Below are 15,162 nucleotides of genomic sequence, written 5' to 3' on the forward strand. Positions count from 1 at the left end.
CAGCCGCGCTCGGACCCGGTGAGTGGCTCCCCGGCTCCTTTTATTGTCCTTTGTCCTTGGGAGGAAAAGCAAAATGTCCTTGAGCGCGCGAGCAGGAGGGGGCGGCGGGCCGGGCCTCGCCGGCCGGCTCTCCCCGGGCGGCCCCGCCGACGGCGCCTGCTGGCTCTCCGGGCGGGAAGCGCCGGGGGCCGGGGGGCGCGCGGGGCCCCGCGGCGGACCCCACGGGGGGCGGCCTCGCTGCCCGCAGCGGCCCGGCCGGGAAAGGGGCGGCGGCGGGGGACCGCAGGCCCGAGCCCGAAGGGGACCGCGCGAGGAGAGCCCTTTTCTGTCCGGGTGAGTTATTTTGATATTTAGGGTAAGGGAACGAATCCCTTTCAGGTTCTCCACCTGGGGAGCTTTTTTAACCTCTTTCCGGCGAGGTGGGAGCCCTCCTCCATGGTGGAATTTAAAAGAACAATGGAACCCTGACTACGTTTAAACAAAAATAAAACTTGTTATTTTTTTTTTTCTTTTGGGTGTTGGCTTTTAACTCTTTCAGAGCCGATTTTGAAAACGGCTGCAGTGTTACAGACAAGAAGGTACTTGCTGCTTATTAAAACCTTTATGACGTTAAGGTTGTCTTTTAAAAATGCAAGTTGGAGAACTGCCGCTGGAATTTCAAAAATTACGAAGATAAGTTTCCTATATACCGTCTGGGCTGTTTAATGGAAATAGGTTTTAATTACGAGGCTAGACGATGACGTTTGATCAAGAGAGTTTATTTTGCGGACTAATTACGCCAAAATTAGTTGACATTCTTATGTTTGAATAATGATTAAATACACTGTTTGGTACTTTTTAGAAGGTCATAAGGAGCCGTTATCTGTAACTTACAACACCTGAATGTTAGAACGTACTTGGATCAGTTCCTAGACTTCTAAAAGTTGAAGTTCACTATTCGATTATTTTTAAAAATAATGTATGTTAGCATAAGCCGTGGTCGACGAAACTTTTACAAAGGAATATTCTGACGCCAGATCTCTTTGTGAAGTTACTTTCTCTTAGTGTAAATATTAAAGTAGGACTGTTCTCGGTAATGGGCGATGAAGAGGAGCCATATTTGTTGCATTTGTTGCATGCATAAAAATCTAGATATGTTGAAAACGGGAGAGTATTTTAATACTAAATACTGCTTTCTCAAGAATTTGCAGAGTCCTCTGTAGTTTTTTTGAGTCTAAAAAATTGAGAGGGAATTTAAGTTTAGTGGTTTGAGGAACAGATCACAAAATGCACAAACCTTTGTGTATTTTAGAATATATTTGTCTTCATTCTGCGGTAGCTCTCGTGTTGTAAAGGTGCAGATCTACGTAAAAACAGTGTTGGGCAGATTTACGTAGTACTTAGAAAATCAAAGTTATTGGTGTATTCGACTGTATTTCTGATGGTATTTTTGTTAGTGAAATTGCTTTATTCTCTGAAAGGCATTAATAAAGTGCTACATGTTACATCAGTTGCGCATATCTTGATTTACAGAATCTTAAGTACCAATTTTGGTTTTTCAAAACCGCATTTTTGATATTTGTGAACACTAAAATAAGTTTTAAATGTATGTTCTGAATCTGTTTTTTTTCAGGCTCCTTTTTTGAATAGTGAAATGCAAAATAATTGCTAGCAATTTAACCTCTTTAGATCTTTTTATGGGAGAAATGGGGGAAGGCAGAGACTGAAAATTTTCAAGACCCTGGTTTGAAATGGAAGAAAGGTCATAGATACTACATGTTTTAGACTTGCTTAAAAGACAAAGCTAATATCTCACTTGGTGAGATCAAATAACTTGTGTTTTAAAAATTTAAAGTAACCAGTAGCCATTTTAACTTCACTAATTTCTCCTGGAGGAGTTAATTTTTAATTGCTTGTAATTGTAAAAGGTATTTCTAGTTGGTAATGTATTTCTTAAGATGATTTCAGTATTTAAACGGGGTAAACTTTTCCTTTGTTTTGATGTATTGCCTGGCATCAAAAGAAAAACAGAAACGAGGTTAAAATCTTAAATCTGTCTGGAGATGTGAATTTTCTGTAGTTTATTTAATCTCCGTGCCTTAATCCCTAGTGTTTATCCATGCCACCAAAAGATATGGAAAACAAAGACTGATAGATTATTAAGATAAGAAATAACTGCATCCTTAACTGTAAAGGTGGTGTGTCCATGAACCATCCCTAAATTTGTCCATTTATCCATAGATCATGTTTGGAATATTTTCTTATTGTTTCATCACACAAACTTTGGCCAAGAAATGTTTAAAAATCAAAACATTGATATCATCTTTTTTTTTTTTAAAGGTAATTTACCAGATTAAATATGGTTGATGATGATTCTGAACAAATACAGCTCTTTTATTTGAGGTAAGACTGGGTAAATTTTAATATCTTTAACATAAGAAGAAGCCTGTTTGGTTTTTATTTTACTGTTTAATAATTTATTTCCAATAAGTAGTGATTATGAGTATAAAAAACTGAATATCTGAAATAATTTTACAGAGGCTTTAAACCTTTCCGTTGAATGAAAAGTATATGTGGTTAGCCATTGTAACTTAATGTGCCTTTATGAGTAGTTTAAAATACTGAAGGTCCCTTAAGCCTTTGTTTAATTTTGGGAACGAGAAAAGACTGGTTATATTTTGAGAAGAACCATGAACAAAAGATCCATTTTTTCTTTTTAATTCTCTAATATACTGTGCAAACTGATTTTTTAAGTATTTAAAGAAATGAATTTATTGGAAAATTTGAGTTCGTATTCTTAGTAGTAGATTTTAGGGAAGAACATTTTAAAAATCAAGTTTTGTGAGCATAGATTTTAGTTTTTGTTTTCTTTTATACAATAAAAGTTTTAAAACATTCCTAGTTGCTATTTGTTGTTGCATCAATAAATTGTTTAGAATATTGGTGTATTTCCCTCCCCTCCCCCAAAGGTATGCCATTTTGAAGACTGAGGCCATGGAGATTTATCCTTGAGGATAAAGGAAATATTTGCAAAAGTCTACTTTACATAGCAAGTAAGTAAATGTTTTATTCAACATCTGAAATTTGATAGCTACCAACATTGGAGTAGGAAAATATCACTAAGTTGGTCAGTGAAACATAAAATGTAGATTGTTTATCTTGGAAAAGGAGAAAAAAAGCCCATCAAATTCATTTATCTCACATCAAAGCACTTTTGTGTTATAATAAAACAGTTGATATGTAACTTAGAGTAGTACATGGTCAGTACTTTCTAATAATCTGCTTCAGAATTATGATTAAATCAGTAGTTATCAGAATTGTATGTCCTTATAATCTGAAATGCTTTAGCCATTTTTTTGGATGATAAAGGTCACATTTTGGAAATGGTGTAGAATTTTGTATTTGCCGATCTTTCATTTCTTAAAAAAACTGTATTTTAAAAACTGCAGACACTTTCGTATTTTAGTCCTTATTAGTGGAATTAATACATTCATTTTACCTGTTTTTACGAGTTTGTTTTCAGACAGGTATGAAAGTGAGTTATCTTATAGGAAATTTGAATAATGCATCTAATGGGGCCTGTAATCTACAGCTTTGTAATTGTTTTTAAAGCATAAAAGGAACAGATAATTTTCAACACGTATACAGTACTTTCACATCTTAAAACTAGATATGTAAATGAAAAAATACGTCTGTGGGGAATTTTCAAGAGAGGTGTTTTATAAGTCAATACTGTACATGGAAATTATTGTGAAGCTGATGTTAGGGATTTAGCAGAGTACATATGTATATATAGTAATGGGAAATTTTAAGAATAGTCAGATAAGTAACATAAAGGCAAGTTTTCCTTTGTCCTTGAAATGTAGAAATTCTTTTATCTGTTGATGTTGGCTAATTGTATCACTGAGGTAGGTGATAAAGGTAATGTTTTTATTGCCTTTGTTTTAAATTATTTTTCCTTTTCAGTCATTTTGCAGATTTGATCAAATTTGTGTTTGTTTTAGTGTGCAAAAGGAAACTAAATGTTAGACCCGTAACTATAGCATCTTTAAAGATCTAACGTATATAAAAATCAAAAGCGATTTCATCTTAACCTTCGACACAAATGCCAAGGTTAGGTTTCTTGTATGCAAATGATAGGATATTAGATTAGCATTCAGATGTGGTTGGGCACTGTGATAAAAATTGAGAATTGGACCTCTTAGACACAAATGTATATGAAATGTAATTTTAAGTGTAAATTGGCAATAAATTTAAAATGGCCTATCAAAGATTCAGTTTGACCCATTAAAGTAAGAAACGAATGGTTGAAGGTTAGACATGTTAAATGATCATGGTTTTTATCTTTTACTCCAGTATCAAGAATTAAATATTTAAATGATCTAGTAATTTCTAAATTAATCCCCAATAAAATGGATTGTAGCTTCTCTTTTATCACCAAGATAAAGAATTACAGCAAATAACATTTTAAGAAGGTCTTACATGTATTTCAACCTTTATGCTGATGCTGCTTATATTTAGTGTTTTGAGATTTGCTGCTTGAGCCAAGCTTGTAAAATGGGCGGTATATTTGATGGACAAAAGTAACGGAATTAAAAGTAGTTGTTATTTTAAATAATTGTGTTTCAAACATAAGTGTAGATATTATTTTAAATTACCAGATTTCATTTAAAAAGTAACTTATTAGTTTACTGCTATATTCTGCTTAAGAATCAAAGAGATAGTTAAATACTTATTTTTATTTTGGCATTTTGAACTAATTTTTGGATCCTAAAAATCATCAGGTTGACTTGGTGATAGATTTCATTGCATTTGTTACTATGGTAATACTATTTAAAAAATTACCTGAAATTCCACAGAAAGAAAAGCAGCCATGTTCTGCCCTTAGTTAATCACAAGGTTCACATGAACTGTGGTATGACACTTAGAGGATAGGTTATGTGATAGAGGTATGTATGTTGAATATAAATTTTCTTGCAAGTTGAATTTACTGTTATTTTTAGTTTTTTGGTTATTTAAAAATTTGGAGTGTGGACAACCAGTGAATTTATTTATCTGCTCTGAGGTATTTAGGTTTTTTTTTGTTGAGAGCCTTAAGGGGAAAAAGATACTATGAGGACATCTCCATCTTCTTCATTAATGAGAGCTGTGTGTGATAGAGTGGAAAATTTAACCATGATTCAGCAATCAGGAAACCGAGCTTCTAAATGTAGATTAGCTCTGTAATCTTGACATTGACTGTAGACATTGTTTTCTAATCTATAGAAAATACTTGAAGTTTCTAATCTCTTAAGATATTTTTAGCCTTTAATTGTGTGATGAAAATAATAATGAGTGTCTTCTTTTATACAAACAGAATAGTTTTTGTAATTTGGCATAATTGTATGTACTGTTTCTGTGAAATTTGAATAATATGGGCCCTGGGTGATAGTGCACCCGACTTTTTTGATTGTAGACATTCCAAAATATTAAATCTAAATGCAGATGTTGGAAAATTGATCTTGAAAAGCCATTAAGGTGCTTAATTGTATTTAAACCAGTGAGATTTAGAATGCTGCAATAAAAAAATTGGATTAAATATACTTAAAATTTAGTGTAGTTAACATTTGTAGCTGGCTGTGATAATTATAAACAAGGATCTGTAGTTTACCTGCTTGACATAACCAATTTCCTTTCAGAAATTTTTATATTTCAAGGATAAATCTCATTTTACGAACTACCTTCCCCTAGTAGATTGGCTCAGTACAAACTTTTAATTTTCAGATTTGGCTGTTATTTCTGAATGTAGTTAACCTTTACAGTTTAAATTTGACAAAGTTCTGAAATTTACAAATAAAAACTATAGGGCTTGATTGTTTTTATTTGTACAATGTACGAAGCTAGATAGTTCTGTGTTTTGGAAAACCTTTGCTTTTTAAAATTAAGCTATTTATTTGATAAGGAATATTTCCCAAATAAGCAATTTTGCCCTTGATGTGTACTACATAGTGATCATAATCATTTTAATTTAGATTATCAAGGTAGTTTGCTTAACTGATTATCAAGGTAGTTTGCTTAACTTTAATGGTTTCTTGAGTTTTCTTACGAATGTTAATGACTTCATTACTACCTTATGTTTTAAAAATATTCTTTTTTTTTTTTTTAATGTTCTATCTATTTTTGAGAGAGAGAGACAGCATGAGCAGGGGAGGGTCAGAGGGAGAGGGAGACACAGAATCCGAAGACAGACTCCAGGCTCCGATCTAGCTGTCAGCACAAAGCCTGATGCAAGCTTGAACCCACCAACCATGAGGTCATGACCTGAGCTGAAGTTGGACACTTAACCGAATAAGCCACCCAGGCACCCCTATTACTACCTTATTTTTGTGGAAAATTTCATCTGTTTATTTCAAAGTGTTCTCTGGTTTTTTTTCTTATATGTAAGAATTGCTCCAAGGGCTTTAAAAAGTAGCAAAGTTAATATTTTAAGAAAAGCACAAACGGGCTAATAAAGATAACACCATTTTTGCCTATTAATATAGAACGATCAAAATGTACATCACACCTATAGCTTTATATTAACTGAGAATCTATGATACGGCAAAACATTAAAGATATGTAGGAATATGAGCAAAAGCACCAACTTTAGTAGTCTGCTTAAACCAAACTTGGCTTCTCTTAAAGGAAGACAGAGTACTACCTTCTCAATTTTGGGAAAGGAGATGGTATGCATGGCAGTTTACGTTGGTGTCCGTAATTTTTGAAGTGGTGCAAAGTGGGCTCCTAAGTCTTTTTCTATTTTTGGTGAAGTGAAAACCCACAGGCAGAATATTTCTACTGGTAGGTAGCTTTTTACTCACATTGCCAGACCAGTGTGAGGGATTTCCTCAGACATTTTTTTCACAAATAAAAAGTTAATGCCACCTTTCTCTTAGGAGTTATATCCGTTTAGATCACTTAACTTGATTTAAAACTTTTCTTTGTTCACAAACTATTCCTTATTAAGGTCAGATTAAACTTGGAAGCTTGAAAATAAATAATCCTTTTTCTTATAAATTCCTCGCTGGAATGTATTTTAGCAACTTAACTCTCAGATAATTTCGAAGCAAATCTTTGTTGCATTTCTTGATTATGATTAGCCAAAATGACTAAAGGGATTTTAGATTTGGTTATATAATCAGGAACTTGCTTTATAATTCGAAAATTTGAAATCTTAGTCATGGAACATCATTTGAGTAGCTTAGTTTTAACTTAAATCCTAAATTGTTTTGCTTTTAAAAATCCTTAAATTACTACACTTTAATATTGAACTTAACCAGAGCTTTTCTGATGCTCTACATAGTATGGTTAGTATACTTCAGAGTAGGAGTGACTGAAAAAATACATACTTGTATTCAGAGGGCATTTGAAACATGAAAAACATCATTTCCCATGTTTTGTTTATGGACCATTTCAGTCTAACTGGTGGAAAGTTTGGATATGATATTTTTGTTAATGTATTTTAAAAAGGGTCAGAGTTAACTTGAGTAGGTCAATATAGTTGGTAATAAAAGTTGTTTAAAATCTTGTCTAAAGTTAGTTTTCTATCACTTTATCTTAAAATAATTTGACTAAATAATGAAATAATAATATAATAATAATAATAATGAAATACGGCCTTGCAGGCAGGTAATGGAAGTTTTCCTTTAGATGCCTTGAAAGTAGATTAGATCAAAGACCAGAAAATAATTCTGTACTGTTAGGAGGTGATGTTAGACTCCGAAACAACTAGTTCTTTACCTTGATTCCCCATTAGATCCACCAGGGGAGGCCAGCGTTTATTGTGCTCTGTTGAGAGTTCTTGGGGACTGAGACTTAGGAATGGTTTTTATAGTAACTTACCCTACAGGTAAGCCTCCTGTACAGCCGGATTTAAAATTCTTGGGGCTAGACAGGCGGCTGGGTGGCTCAGTTGGTTGAGTGTCTGACTTTGGCTCAGGTCATGATCTCATGGTTAGGGGGTTCGAGCCCCACATTGAGGCTCTGTACTGACAGCTTAGAGCCTGGAGCCTGCTTTGCGTTCTGTGTCTCTTTCTCTCTGCCCCTTCCCTGCTCACACTCTGTCTCACTTACTTTCAAAAATGAATATGAAATTAAAAAAGAAATTCCTGGGGCACCAGAGTAGCTCAGTTGGTTAAGCATCTGACTTCAGCTCAGGTGATGATCTCACGGTTCGTGGGTTCAAGCCCCGCGTTGGCCTCTGTGCTTACAGCTAGCTCAGTGCCTGGAGCCTGTCTTTGGATTCTGTGTCTCCTCTCTCTGACCCACCCCTGCTCATGCGGGGTCTCTCTCTCTCTCTCAAAAATAAATAAAACATTAAAAAAAAACCAAAAAATAAATAAAAATTAAAAAATTCTTGGGTTAGAACTTCTGCTTGGAATATGTTGTTCATAAATACATGAATGTCTTGGTCTTCTAGTGGATGGTCATTATGTTGAAGTTTTCAAATAAGGCATTTTAGTAGCCTAGTTTTCTCTATTTCTATGCATAAAATTAATTCTTTTTGTTTCCTGCAGAAATGTGAATCCTGAGGCTGAATTCTCTAAAGGGCCTGTACAACGTAATAGATGTTGGTGGAACCATTTAGTAAGTTTTATTTAATTTTCATGTTTAATCTGTTTTTAAATTTTCAATATGACTTTGGAAATTTGAATAATTGAATTACTTGTAAAAATATAGAGGGAGTTGGTGAATCTCAAAGCAGTACAAAAATAAACATGATTAGATGTGTGTGAAGTTTATTAAATTGTGCTTGTTTATTTATTCCAAGTTGTTATTTTCTTTCTTCACTTAAACTCCCTGACAGAATGCAAAGTAACTCACATTTGAACATACTTCTGACATTTCACCCTAGAGCTGGGTGTTGGTAACCTGCCCCTATAAATAAAGTTTGATTGAAACACAGCTATGCTCTTTTATTTACACGTTGTCTGTCTGTCTTCCCACTATAGCTGCGGAGTTGAGAGTAGTTGTAGCTAATGGTCGTAAATGCTAAATATTTATTATCTTGTTCTGTAAAGAAAGCTTACCTGTTCTTGTCCTAGATCCATCCCTGTGTCAACTTAATTCTTCCTAGAACTCAGAAGCCCTTGGGTTTTCTTTTGATAACAGAACATACTTTTTCATGGATTTCAATGAATAGTTTTAGTAAACTAAGTAATTCTGAACATTCCTTGAACTTAAAAGCCCAACACAAAATTCTTTTCACGCTGGGGTTATGCTTTGATGTTAGAAGACTTGGTTACTACTACTATGGAATAGTTTATTCTAACTCCCAGCATGAGAAAGAGTGGGAAAAGAGTGTGTAGAAAATGAATTTGGATGAATTCTCTAAAGGACATATTATTGAGAGGACTTTTTGGTATGATATTTAAATACTAGCTGTTTTATAAATTTGAATCCCATTTGGTAATCTACATTCTAGAGAATTTTTTTTTCTAAGTAGTACTTCAACTTCTGTATAAATGTCTACTTTTTTCTTGGTTATGTTTTGATGGTGATGATGAGGGCAGATATGAAAACTTTCCTAATGTTGTACAACCATTGATCTCCTGTCTTATGTTTTAAAGAGATTACTTGCCTGGCACATAGTGGATCCTCAATAAATACTTGTTGATTTATGGTATATAATTTCTGCCAAATATTATTTACCAACTAGTGTTTTAAGTCTAATCGATAAAGAAAGTTAAATTCATTATGAAAATACACATTTTAATGCAGTATTTATTTTTATTATGTCTAAAAACCAAGACTTGACTCAGTAAAAATTGAAAGTGATAAGAAACTACAACTTTCAGCCTCGCAACATTCATGTGTAGTCAGATTTTAAACTAACATAGGGACATTAAAGATGATTTGATTGTAAATTTTAAATACGATTTTTTCCTTAGTTACCATAATCTCACTCTCTTAAGAGATCAGTGGCTGGCTAGTATGTTTCAAATAATTTTGTAGTTAGGTTTTATTATCCGCACTGTCTTCAGGATGCAGACTTGTTAAATATTGTGATCCTATGAGGATTCAAGCTATTTTTGGTAATAAGACAGTGTATGTCAATTCTGTATTAAATGTTTCCAAATTGTTTTTAATGTTCATTTATTTTTGAGTGAGAGTGGGAGGGGCAGAGAGGAGACAGAGAATCCCAAGTAGGCTCCAGTGCTGTCAGTGTGGAGCCTGACATGGGGCTTGAACTCATGAACCCTAAGATCATAGACTTGAATTGAAATTAAGAGACAGACTTTTAACTGACTGAGTCACCCATGTACCCCAAATGCTTTCAAATTTAAAGATGAGAAGAAGATTGAAATCAAGTCATAAGCACCAAGAATTTAAATTACATGATGGGAAGACTGAATTTTTGCTCCTCGTTATTTTATACTCTTAATGTCCCTTTGGTTTTGCAATAAGTATCTGAGTTTTAAAGTAATATAAATTAACATTAATTTATTGTGGCATTATTAGAGCCATCTACTTTTAAAATTAAGAATCCGTAATCTTTTCTTTTTCCTTGTACTCTTACCTGTCCCTCACATTTTTGTTGCTATTAAAAATAGGAGTTTGCTGGGAAGTAGAGGTAAGGAGATTCGTTATGCTTATTTTAGGGGAAGCCCCTTGTAAACCTAGTTCAGTCAGGAGTTGCATTTCTGTTTTTAAATGTTTTTTATTTATTTCTGAGAGAGAGACTGCGTGAACAGGGGAGGGTCAGAGAGAGAGGGAGACACAGAATCTGAAACAGGCTCCAGGCTCTGAGCTGTCAGCACAGAGCCCGACGCAGGGCTTGAACCCACGAACTGTGAGATCATGACCTGAGCTGAAGTCGCATGCCCAACCGACTGAGCCATCCAGGCACCCCAGGAGTCGCGTTTCAACTGACAACTTCACTTTTATTTCAGCTGACTTATTTGATTTTACAGTACCACTGGTTTTGGAACACAGTTACTGAGTTAGAGTTTAAAGAGAAGACTTCTTTCTTTCTTTCTTTTTAAATGTTTTTATTTATTTCTGAGACACACACACAGCGTGAGCAGGGCAGGGTCAGAGAGGGAGACACAGAATCTAAAGCAGGCTCCAGACTTTTAGCTGGCTGTTAGCACAGAGCCCAATGTGGCGCTCTAACCCATGAACTGTGAGATCATGACCTGAGCCGAAGTCAGACGCCCAACTGACTGAGCCACCCAAGCGCCCCGAGAGAAGACCTCTTTACTTAATTACGTATTCTTAAGTTTTTGGATGTACAATATTTAGGTATTTTAATAAGGGGTAGCATTATTTAGTGTCTTCTTACATTGAAGCCTTTGCTTTGGCCTTTGGGAATTTTCTAAGAACAGTTTTCCTTAAAAAGGAGATACAAACTGTGAATGTCATAGTGGAAAAATTCTCTTACGTATTCATGGAATGAGCTTGAGCCAGTATGTGAAATGAACAAAAGATGTAGGTCTGTTTGAGGATGAAATTCTTCTCTTCTTTTAATCGTAATTCATTTTTGAGAGCGAGGGAGTGCGACTCGGGGAGCAACAGACAGGGAGACACAGAATCCGAAGCCGGCTCCAGGCTCCGAGCTGTCAGCACAGAGCCCATTGCAGGGCTTGAACTCGCAACATGACCCTAGTCAAAGTCTACCCACGTGTCCCGAAGACGAAATTCTTTATCAAACCATTATTCTTTCAGTATGTCTGTAGGAATTCAAAAGTTACTGGAGAGATGTAGAGCAATAGGGTTTTGATATCTTAACCCTACTCAGTGTTCTATGCTGATCTTATTTGAATGCAAGATTAAATTATCTTTTTATTCATTTTTAAAAGTTTTATTTTGAGAGAGAAAGAGCATGCACGTGGGGAAGGGACAGAGAGAGGCAGAGGGAGAATTACAAGTTGGCTCTGAACAACCAGTGCGGAGCCGGATGCTGGGCTCAAACTCAGAAACCACAAGATGATGACCTGAGCCAAAGTCAGATGCTTAACCGACTGAGCCACCCAAGCACCCCTAAGTTATCTTTCTAAAGCTGAATTTGTCCTTAAATAATTGACCCCATGTGGGGTCATTCCATATCGTATGGATTTTTTAGATTGTTGCTATTGGAATATAAATCGTTTTGGTTCTGTAAGTTTAGTTTGTAGATCTCCATGTACTTTGGTTATTGTGGTATATGGGAATAATAGCTCAATAACATTTATTGAAATCTTTCTATATGCCAAGTAATATGAAAGCTCTAAGTGTACTGGCCTATTTAATTCTCACTTCTTCCGCATGAGGTAGGTACTATTTCCATTTTACCCATGAAGAACTGGATTTTGTTACCAAGAAAATTTCCAGGTTCACAGAACTCATGCCTACTTTCTTTACTTTTTAAACATAATTTTGCTTATTCTTTTTGCAAGACTTTGGGATTCCATGAAAATAAATGGCTTACTCATAAATCCCTTCATTGCTCTTTTAGGTATTTTGATGCTTTAATGAGCACTTTTGCTTATTAACAAAATTCTCACCGTTGTCTTTTTATTGGCTTTGTAGGAGTGCAGACTGATCATGGCTTTTTAATATCATTAGAGTCTGCTTTCTCTTTAGCATTGTCTTTCTTTATTCCTCTTTGTTTAGCTACCTTAAAACCTAACAGTATATGTGATAGAGTGATCAATGTGCTAGTATTTTCTAACTCTATTGTCACACAAACTAGTGCATTTTATTGGGTAATTTTAGAATGATTTTAATGTAATTAGGTTTCTTTTGAAATTAAATTTTTTTAATGTTTTATTTATTTCTGAGAGAGAGACTGTTAGCAGGGGAGGGTATGAGAGAGAGGGAGACAGGGAATCTGAAGCAGACTCCAGGCTCAGAGCTAGCTGTCAGCACAGAGCCCGATGCAGGACTCTAACCCATGAACCTTGAGATCATGACCTGAGCCGAAGTCAGACACTTACCCTACTGAGCCACCCAGGCGCCCCTGTTTTGAAATTTTTTAAGATAATGACGTTCAAAATGAAATTTCATATAACATCCTGGATAAATTTTACCTCCTGTTGTGTGTGGCAGAAGAATATAAAGCATTGAGTTTTTCATTTAATGCACTAAATTGAATATATTGCACCTATAGCTATTGTAATGATTGTAACTTGTTTTCTATACATAGTGTCATTGTTCATCATAATAGTGTTTACATCCCTAGTGTCATTTAGAGCTTGATGATCTGGCATTGTACCAGTAGAGACTGGGGACAAATTAGTTTATAATTAATCGTGGAAGAGAAATGATGGTGTTTTTATTTTTATACTTATATAGGTAGATATGTTCCTTAATTTTAAGGAATAAATAATTCAAATGGAAGGTTTTTTATTGACAATAGTACTGAATGAGTTGTGTAGTTCTTATTTTAGAGTGGATAGAAAGCAGGAAAGCTTGTGAAGGAGAAAGATCTTATATTTGGTGTTTGTAACTGATGTTGTGACATTCACTTTTCAGTCCATTTCTAACATGAGTGCCAGTGTCTCCTGGTTACCCAGTAGTTCCCTGAGTAGATTTTTTGTATTGTATTTATAGACAACAAATCCTAATGATAGTTAGGAGATAAGGTTTAACTACCTGAAAAAAATATTTTATATTTAATAATCTCCTAGTCACCCAGACTTCATCTCTACAGATTTAGTTTGAGCCACAAAACTGATTGAGAAGACCGGAGTTAAAACTTACTTTTGGAGTTATGTCTGATTTTGATGGATCAGGATTATTTAATAGTACAATATCCTGATTTCCCACTTAATACCTTTAGTTCAAATTATTTAAGAAATGCATTTGTTTTTTGATGAACATTTGGTATTCTGGCAATAGGAGTATTTTATTTGTGTTTAATTTGAAAGTTGTTAACATTTTATGGCAAATACCAAAAAGCTAGGTAGATATTTTGCATTTTTGATCTTTCTGCTTCCTAATTGCTACATATTTTCTGTGTTCTCATATAAGTAGCTGAGGATGGTGACATCTTGATTGGCCATTTGTGTTATCTCAACAAAATTAATTTACATCTGTTGGACTGGAAAACTGCTGTTACCCACTGCCTTGGTTTCGTTTCTTTTTTTTACTTAGGATTCTATTCCATAGGTAGTTTTATCTGAAGAAGCTTGGAGACTTTTCTGCATTGAGATTTAGAATCCATAGTGTTGTTGTAATTCAGTTTTCCAGGATTTTGAATTTGAATTTTTGTTTTTTCTTAATATTGACCATATAACAACATTCCATATGTAAAAAATGATTATTCACTACCACTTTTTAATAGTTACATACGTATCCGTGATAGTAGAACTTTGTTACTCGTTTGTAGTCTTTCCATGATTCTCTTCATTGAGAAGTGTGTGCAGTGTATACAACTTTAATATACTATAGTTTCATAGTTTAAAGCCGTTACAAAATTTAAAGCATTGTGTATGGTAAGAGTATCTTCAAGGTGGGTGGATGTTCTCTGTTTGAAGGAATAAGATTATTGGTATTCCAACAGCATTTTTTTCTTTTAATGTTTTCATCAAGCACCCAGTCAGCTTGAAGAGTCTCAAATGGACCCTACCACTGAGAAAACAAGATGGCAGTCCACTGTGGGGAATTGAGGAAAATGGATTAATACAAGAGTGCTGTGATAATATACAACCAAGACAGGGTTCTTTTAACATGGATTTCATGAAATGAACGAAGACCTAGGTTTCTTACCCAGCACAAATGGACAGTGGATTTGACTTTCTAAAGACTTTTTGTATCATTAAAACAAGTACATTTTTTGACATTTGGAGAAGAAAGATGGCACATTAACACAGATAGTTTGTATGCCTGAAACTTTTTGCAATTTGATTTGTATGAGTATGACCTTGTGAAATGTTAACTTTAATAAAATTTCTAACACTTTAAAATTTCTCAGTTTGGGCTTTTTTTTTTTTTAAAGCTGAAGTTTCATTAAATGTTCAGTTATTGCCTGAAATAACGCTTTGACCTTTATAGTTGCCCAGCAGGAAAGTGTACTGAATAAAGCTGGTAAAATGGAAATGATGTGCTGGAAAATGTTTTACTTGGTTGATTAAGACTGGTGTTTTTTCAAAAGTTGGGGAAATTTAGTTGTGTGTTAAGAGATGGGTCATTTGGTTGAAATGCTGTTTTGTGCTTTTTTGAAATATCTTGGGGGGAAAACTT

At 34.7% G+C, this 15,162-nt stretch overlaps 1 long non-coding RNA gene across 1 annotated transcript; it reads left to right on the forward strand.

Annotated features, from left to right (window-relative positions):
* Positions 1-258: 258 nt before the first annotated feature.
* On the forward strand, positions 259-14,889 carry LOC120220548. The gene is made up of 5 exons (XR_005525610.1): positions 259-333; positions 2,320-2,382; positions 2,949-3,032; positions 8,514-8,583; positions 14,512-14,889. It is a non-coding gene; the product is annotated as an uncharacterized LOC120220548 (long non-coding RNA).
* Positions 14,890-15,162: the final 273 nt, after the last annotated feature.

Source organism: Hyaena hyaena, unplaced genomic scaffold (genome assembly GCF_003009895.1).
Source record: "Hyaena hyaena isolate Hyena2069 unplaced genomic scaffold, ASM300989v1 scaffold_702, whole genome shotgun sequence".
In the NCBI taxonomy this organism is placed as follows: domain Eukaryota; kingdom Metazoa; phylum Chordata; class Mammalia; order Carnivora; family Hyaenidae; genus Hyaena; species Hyaena hyaena.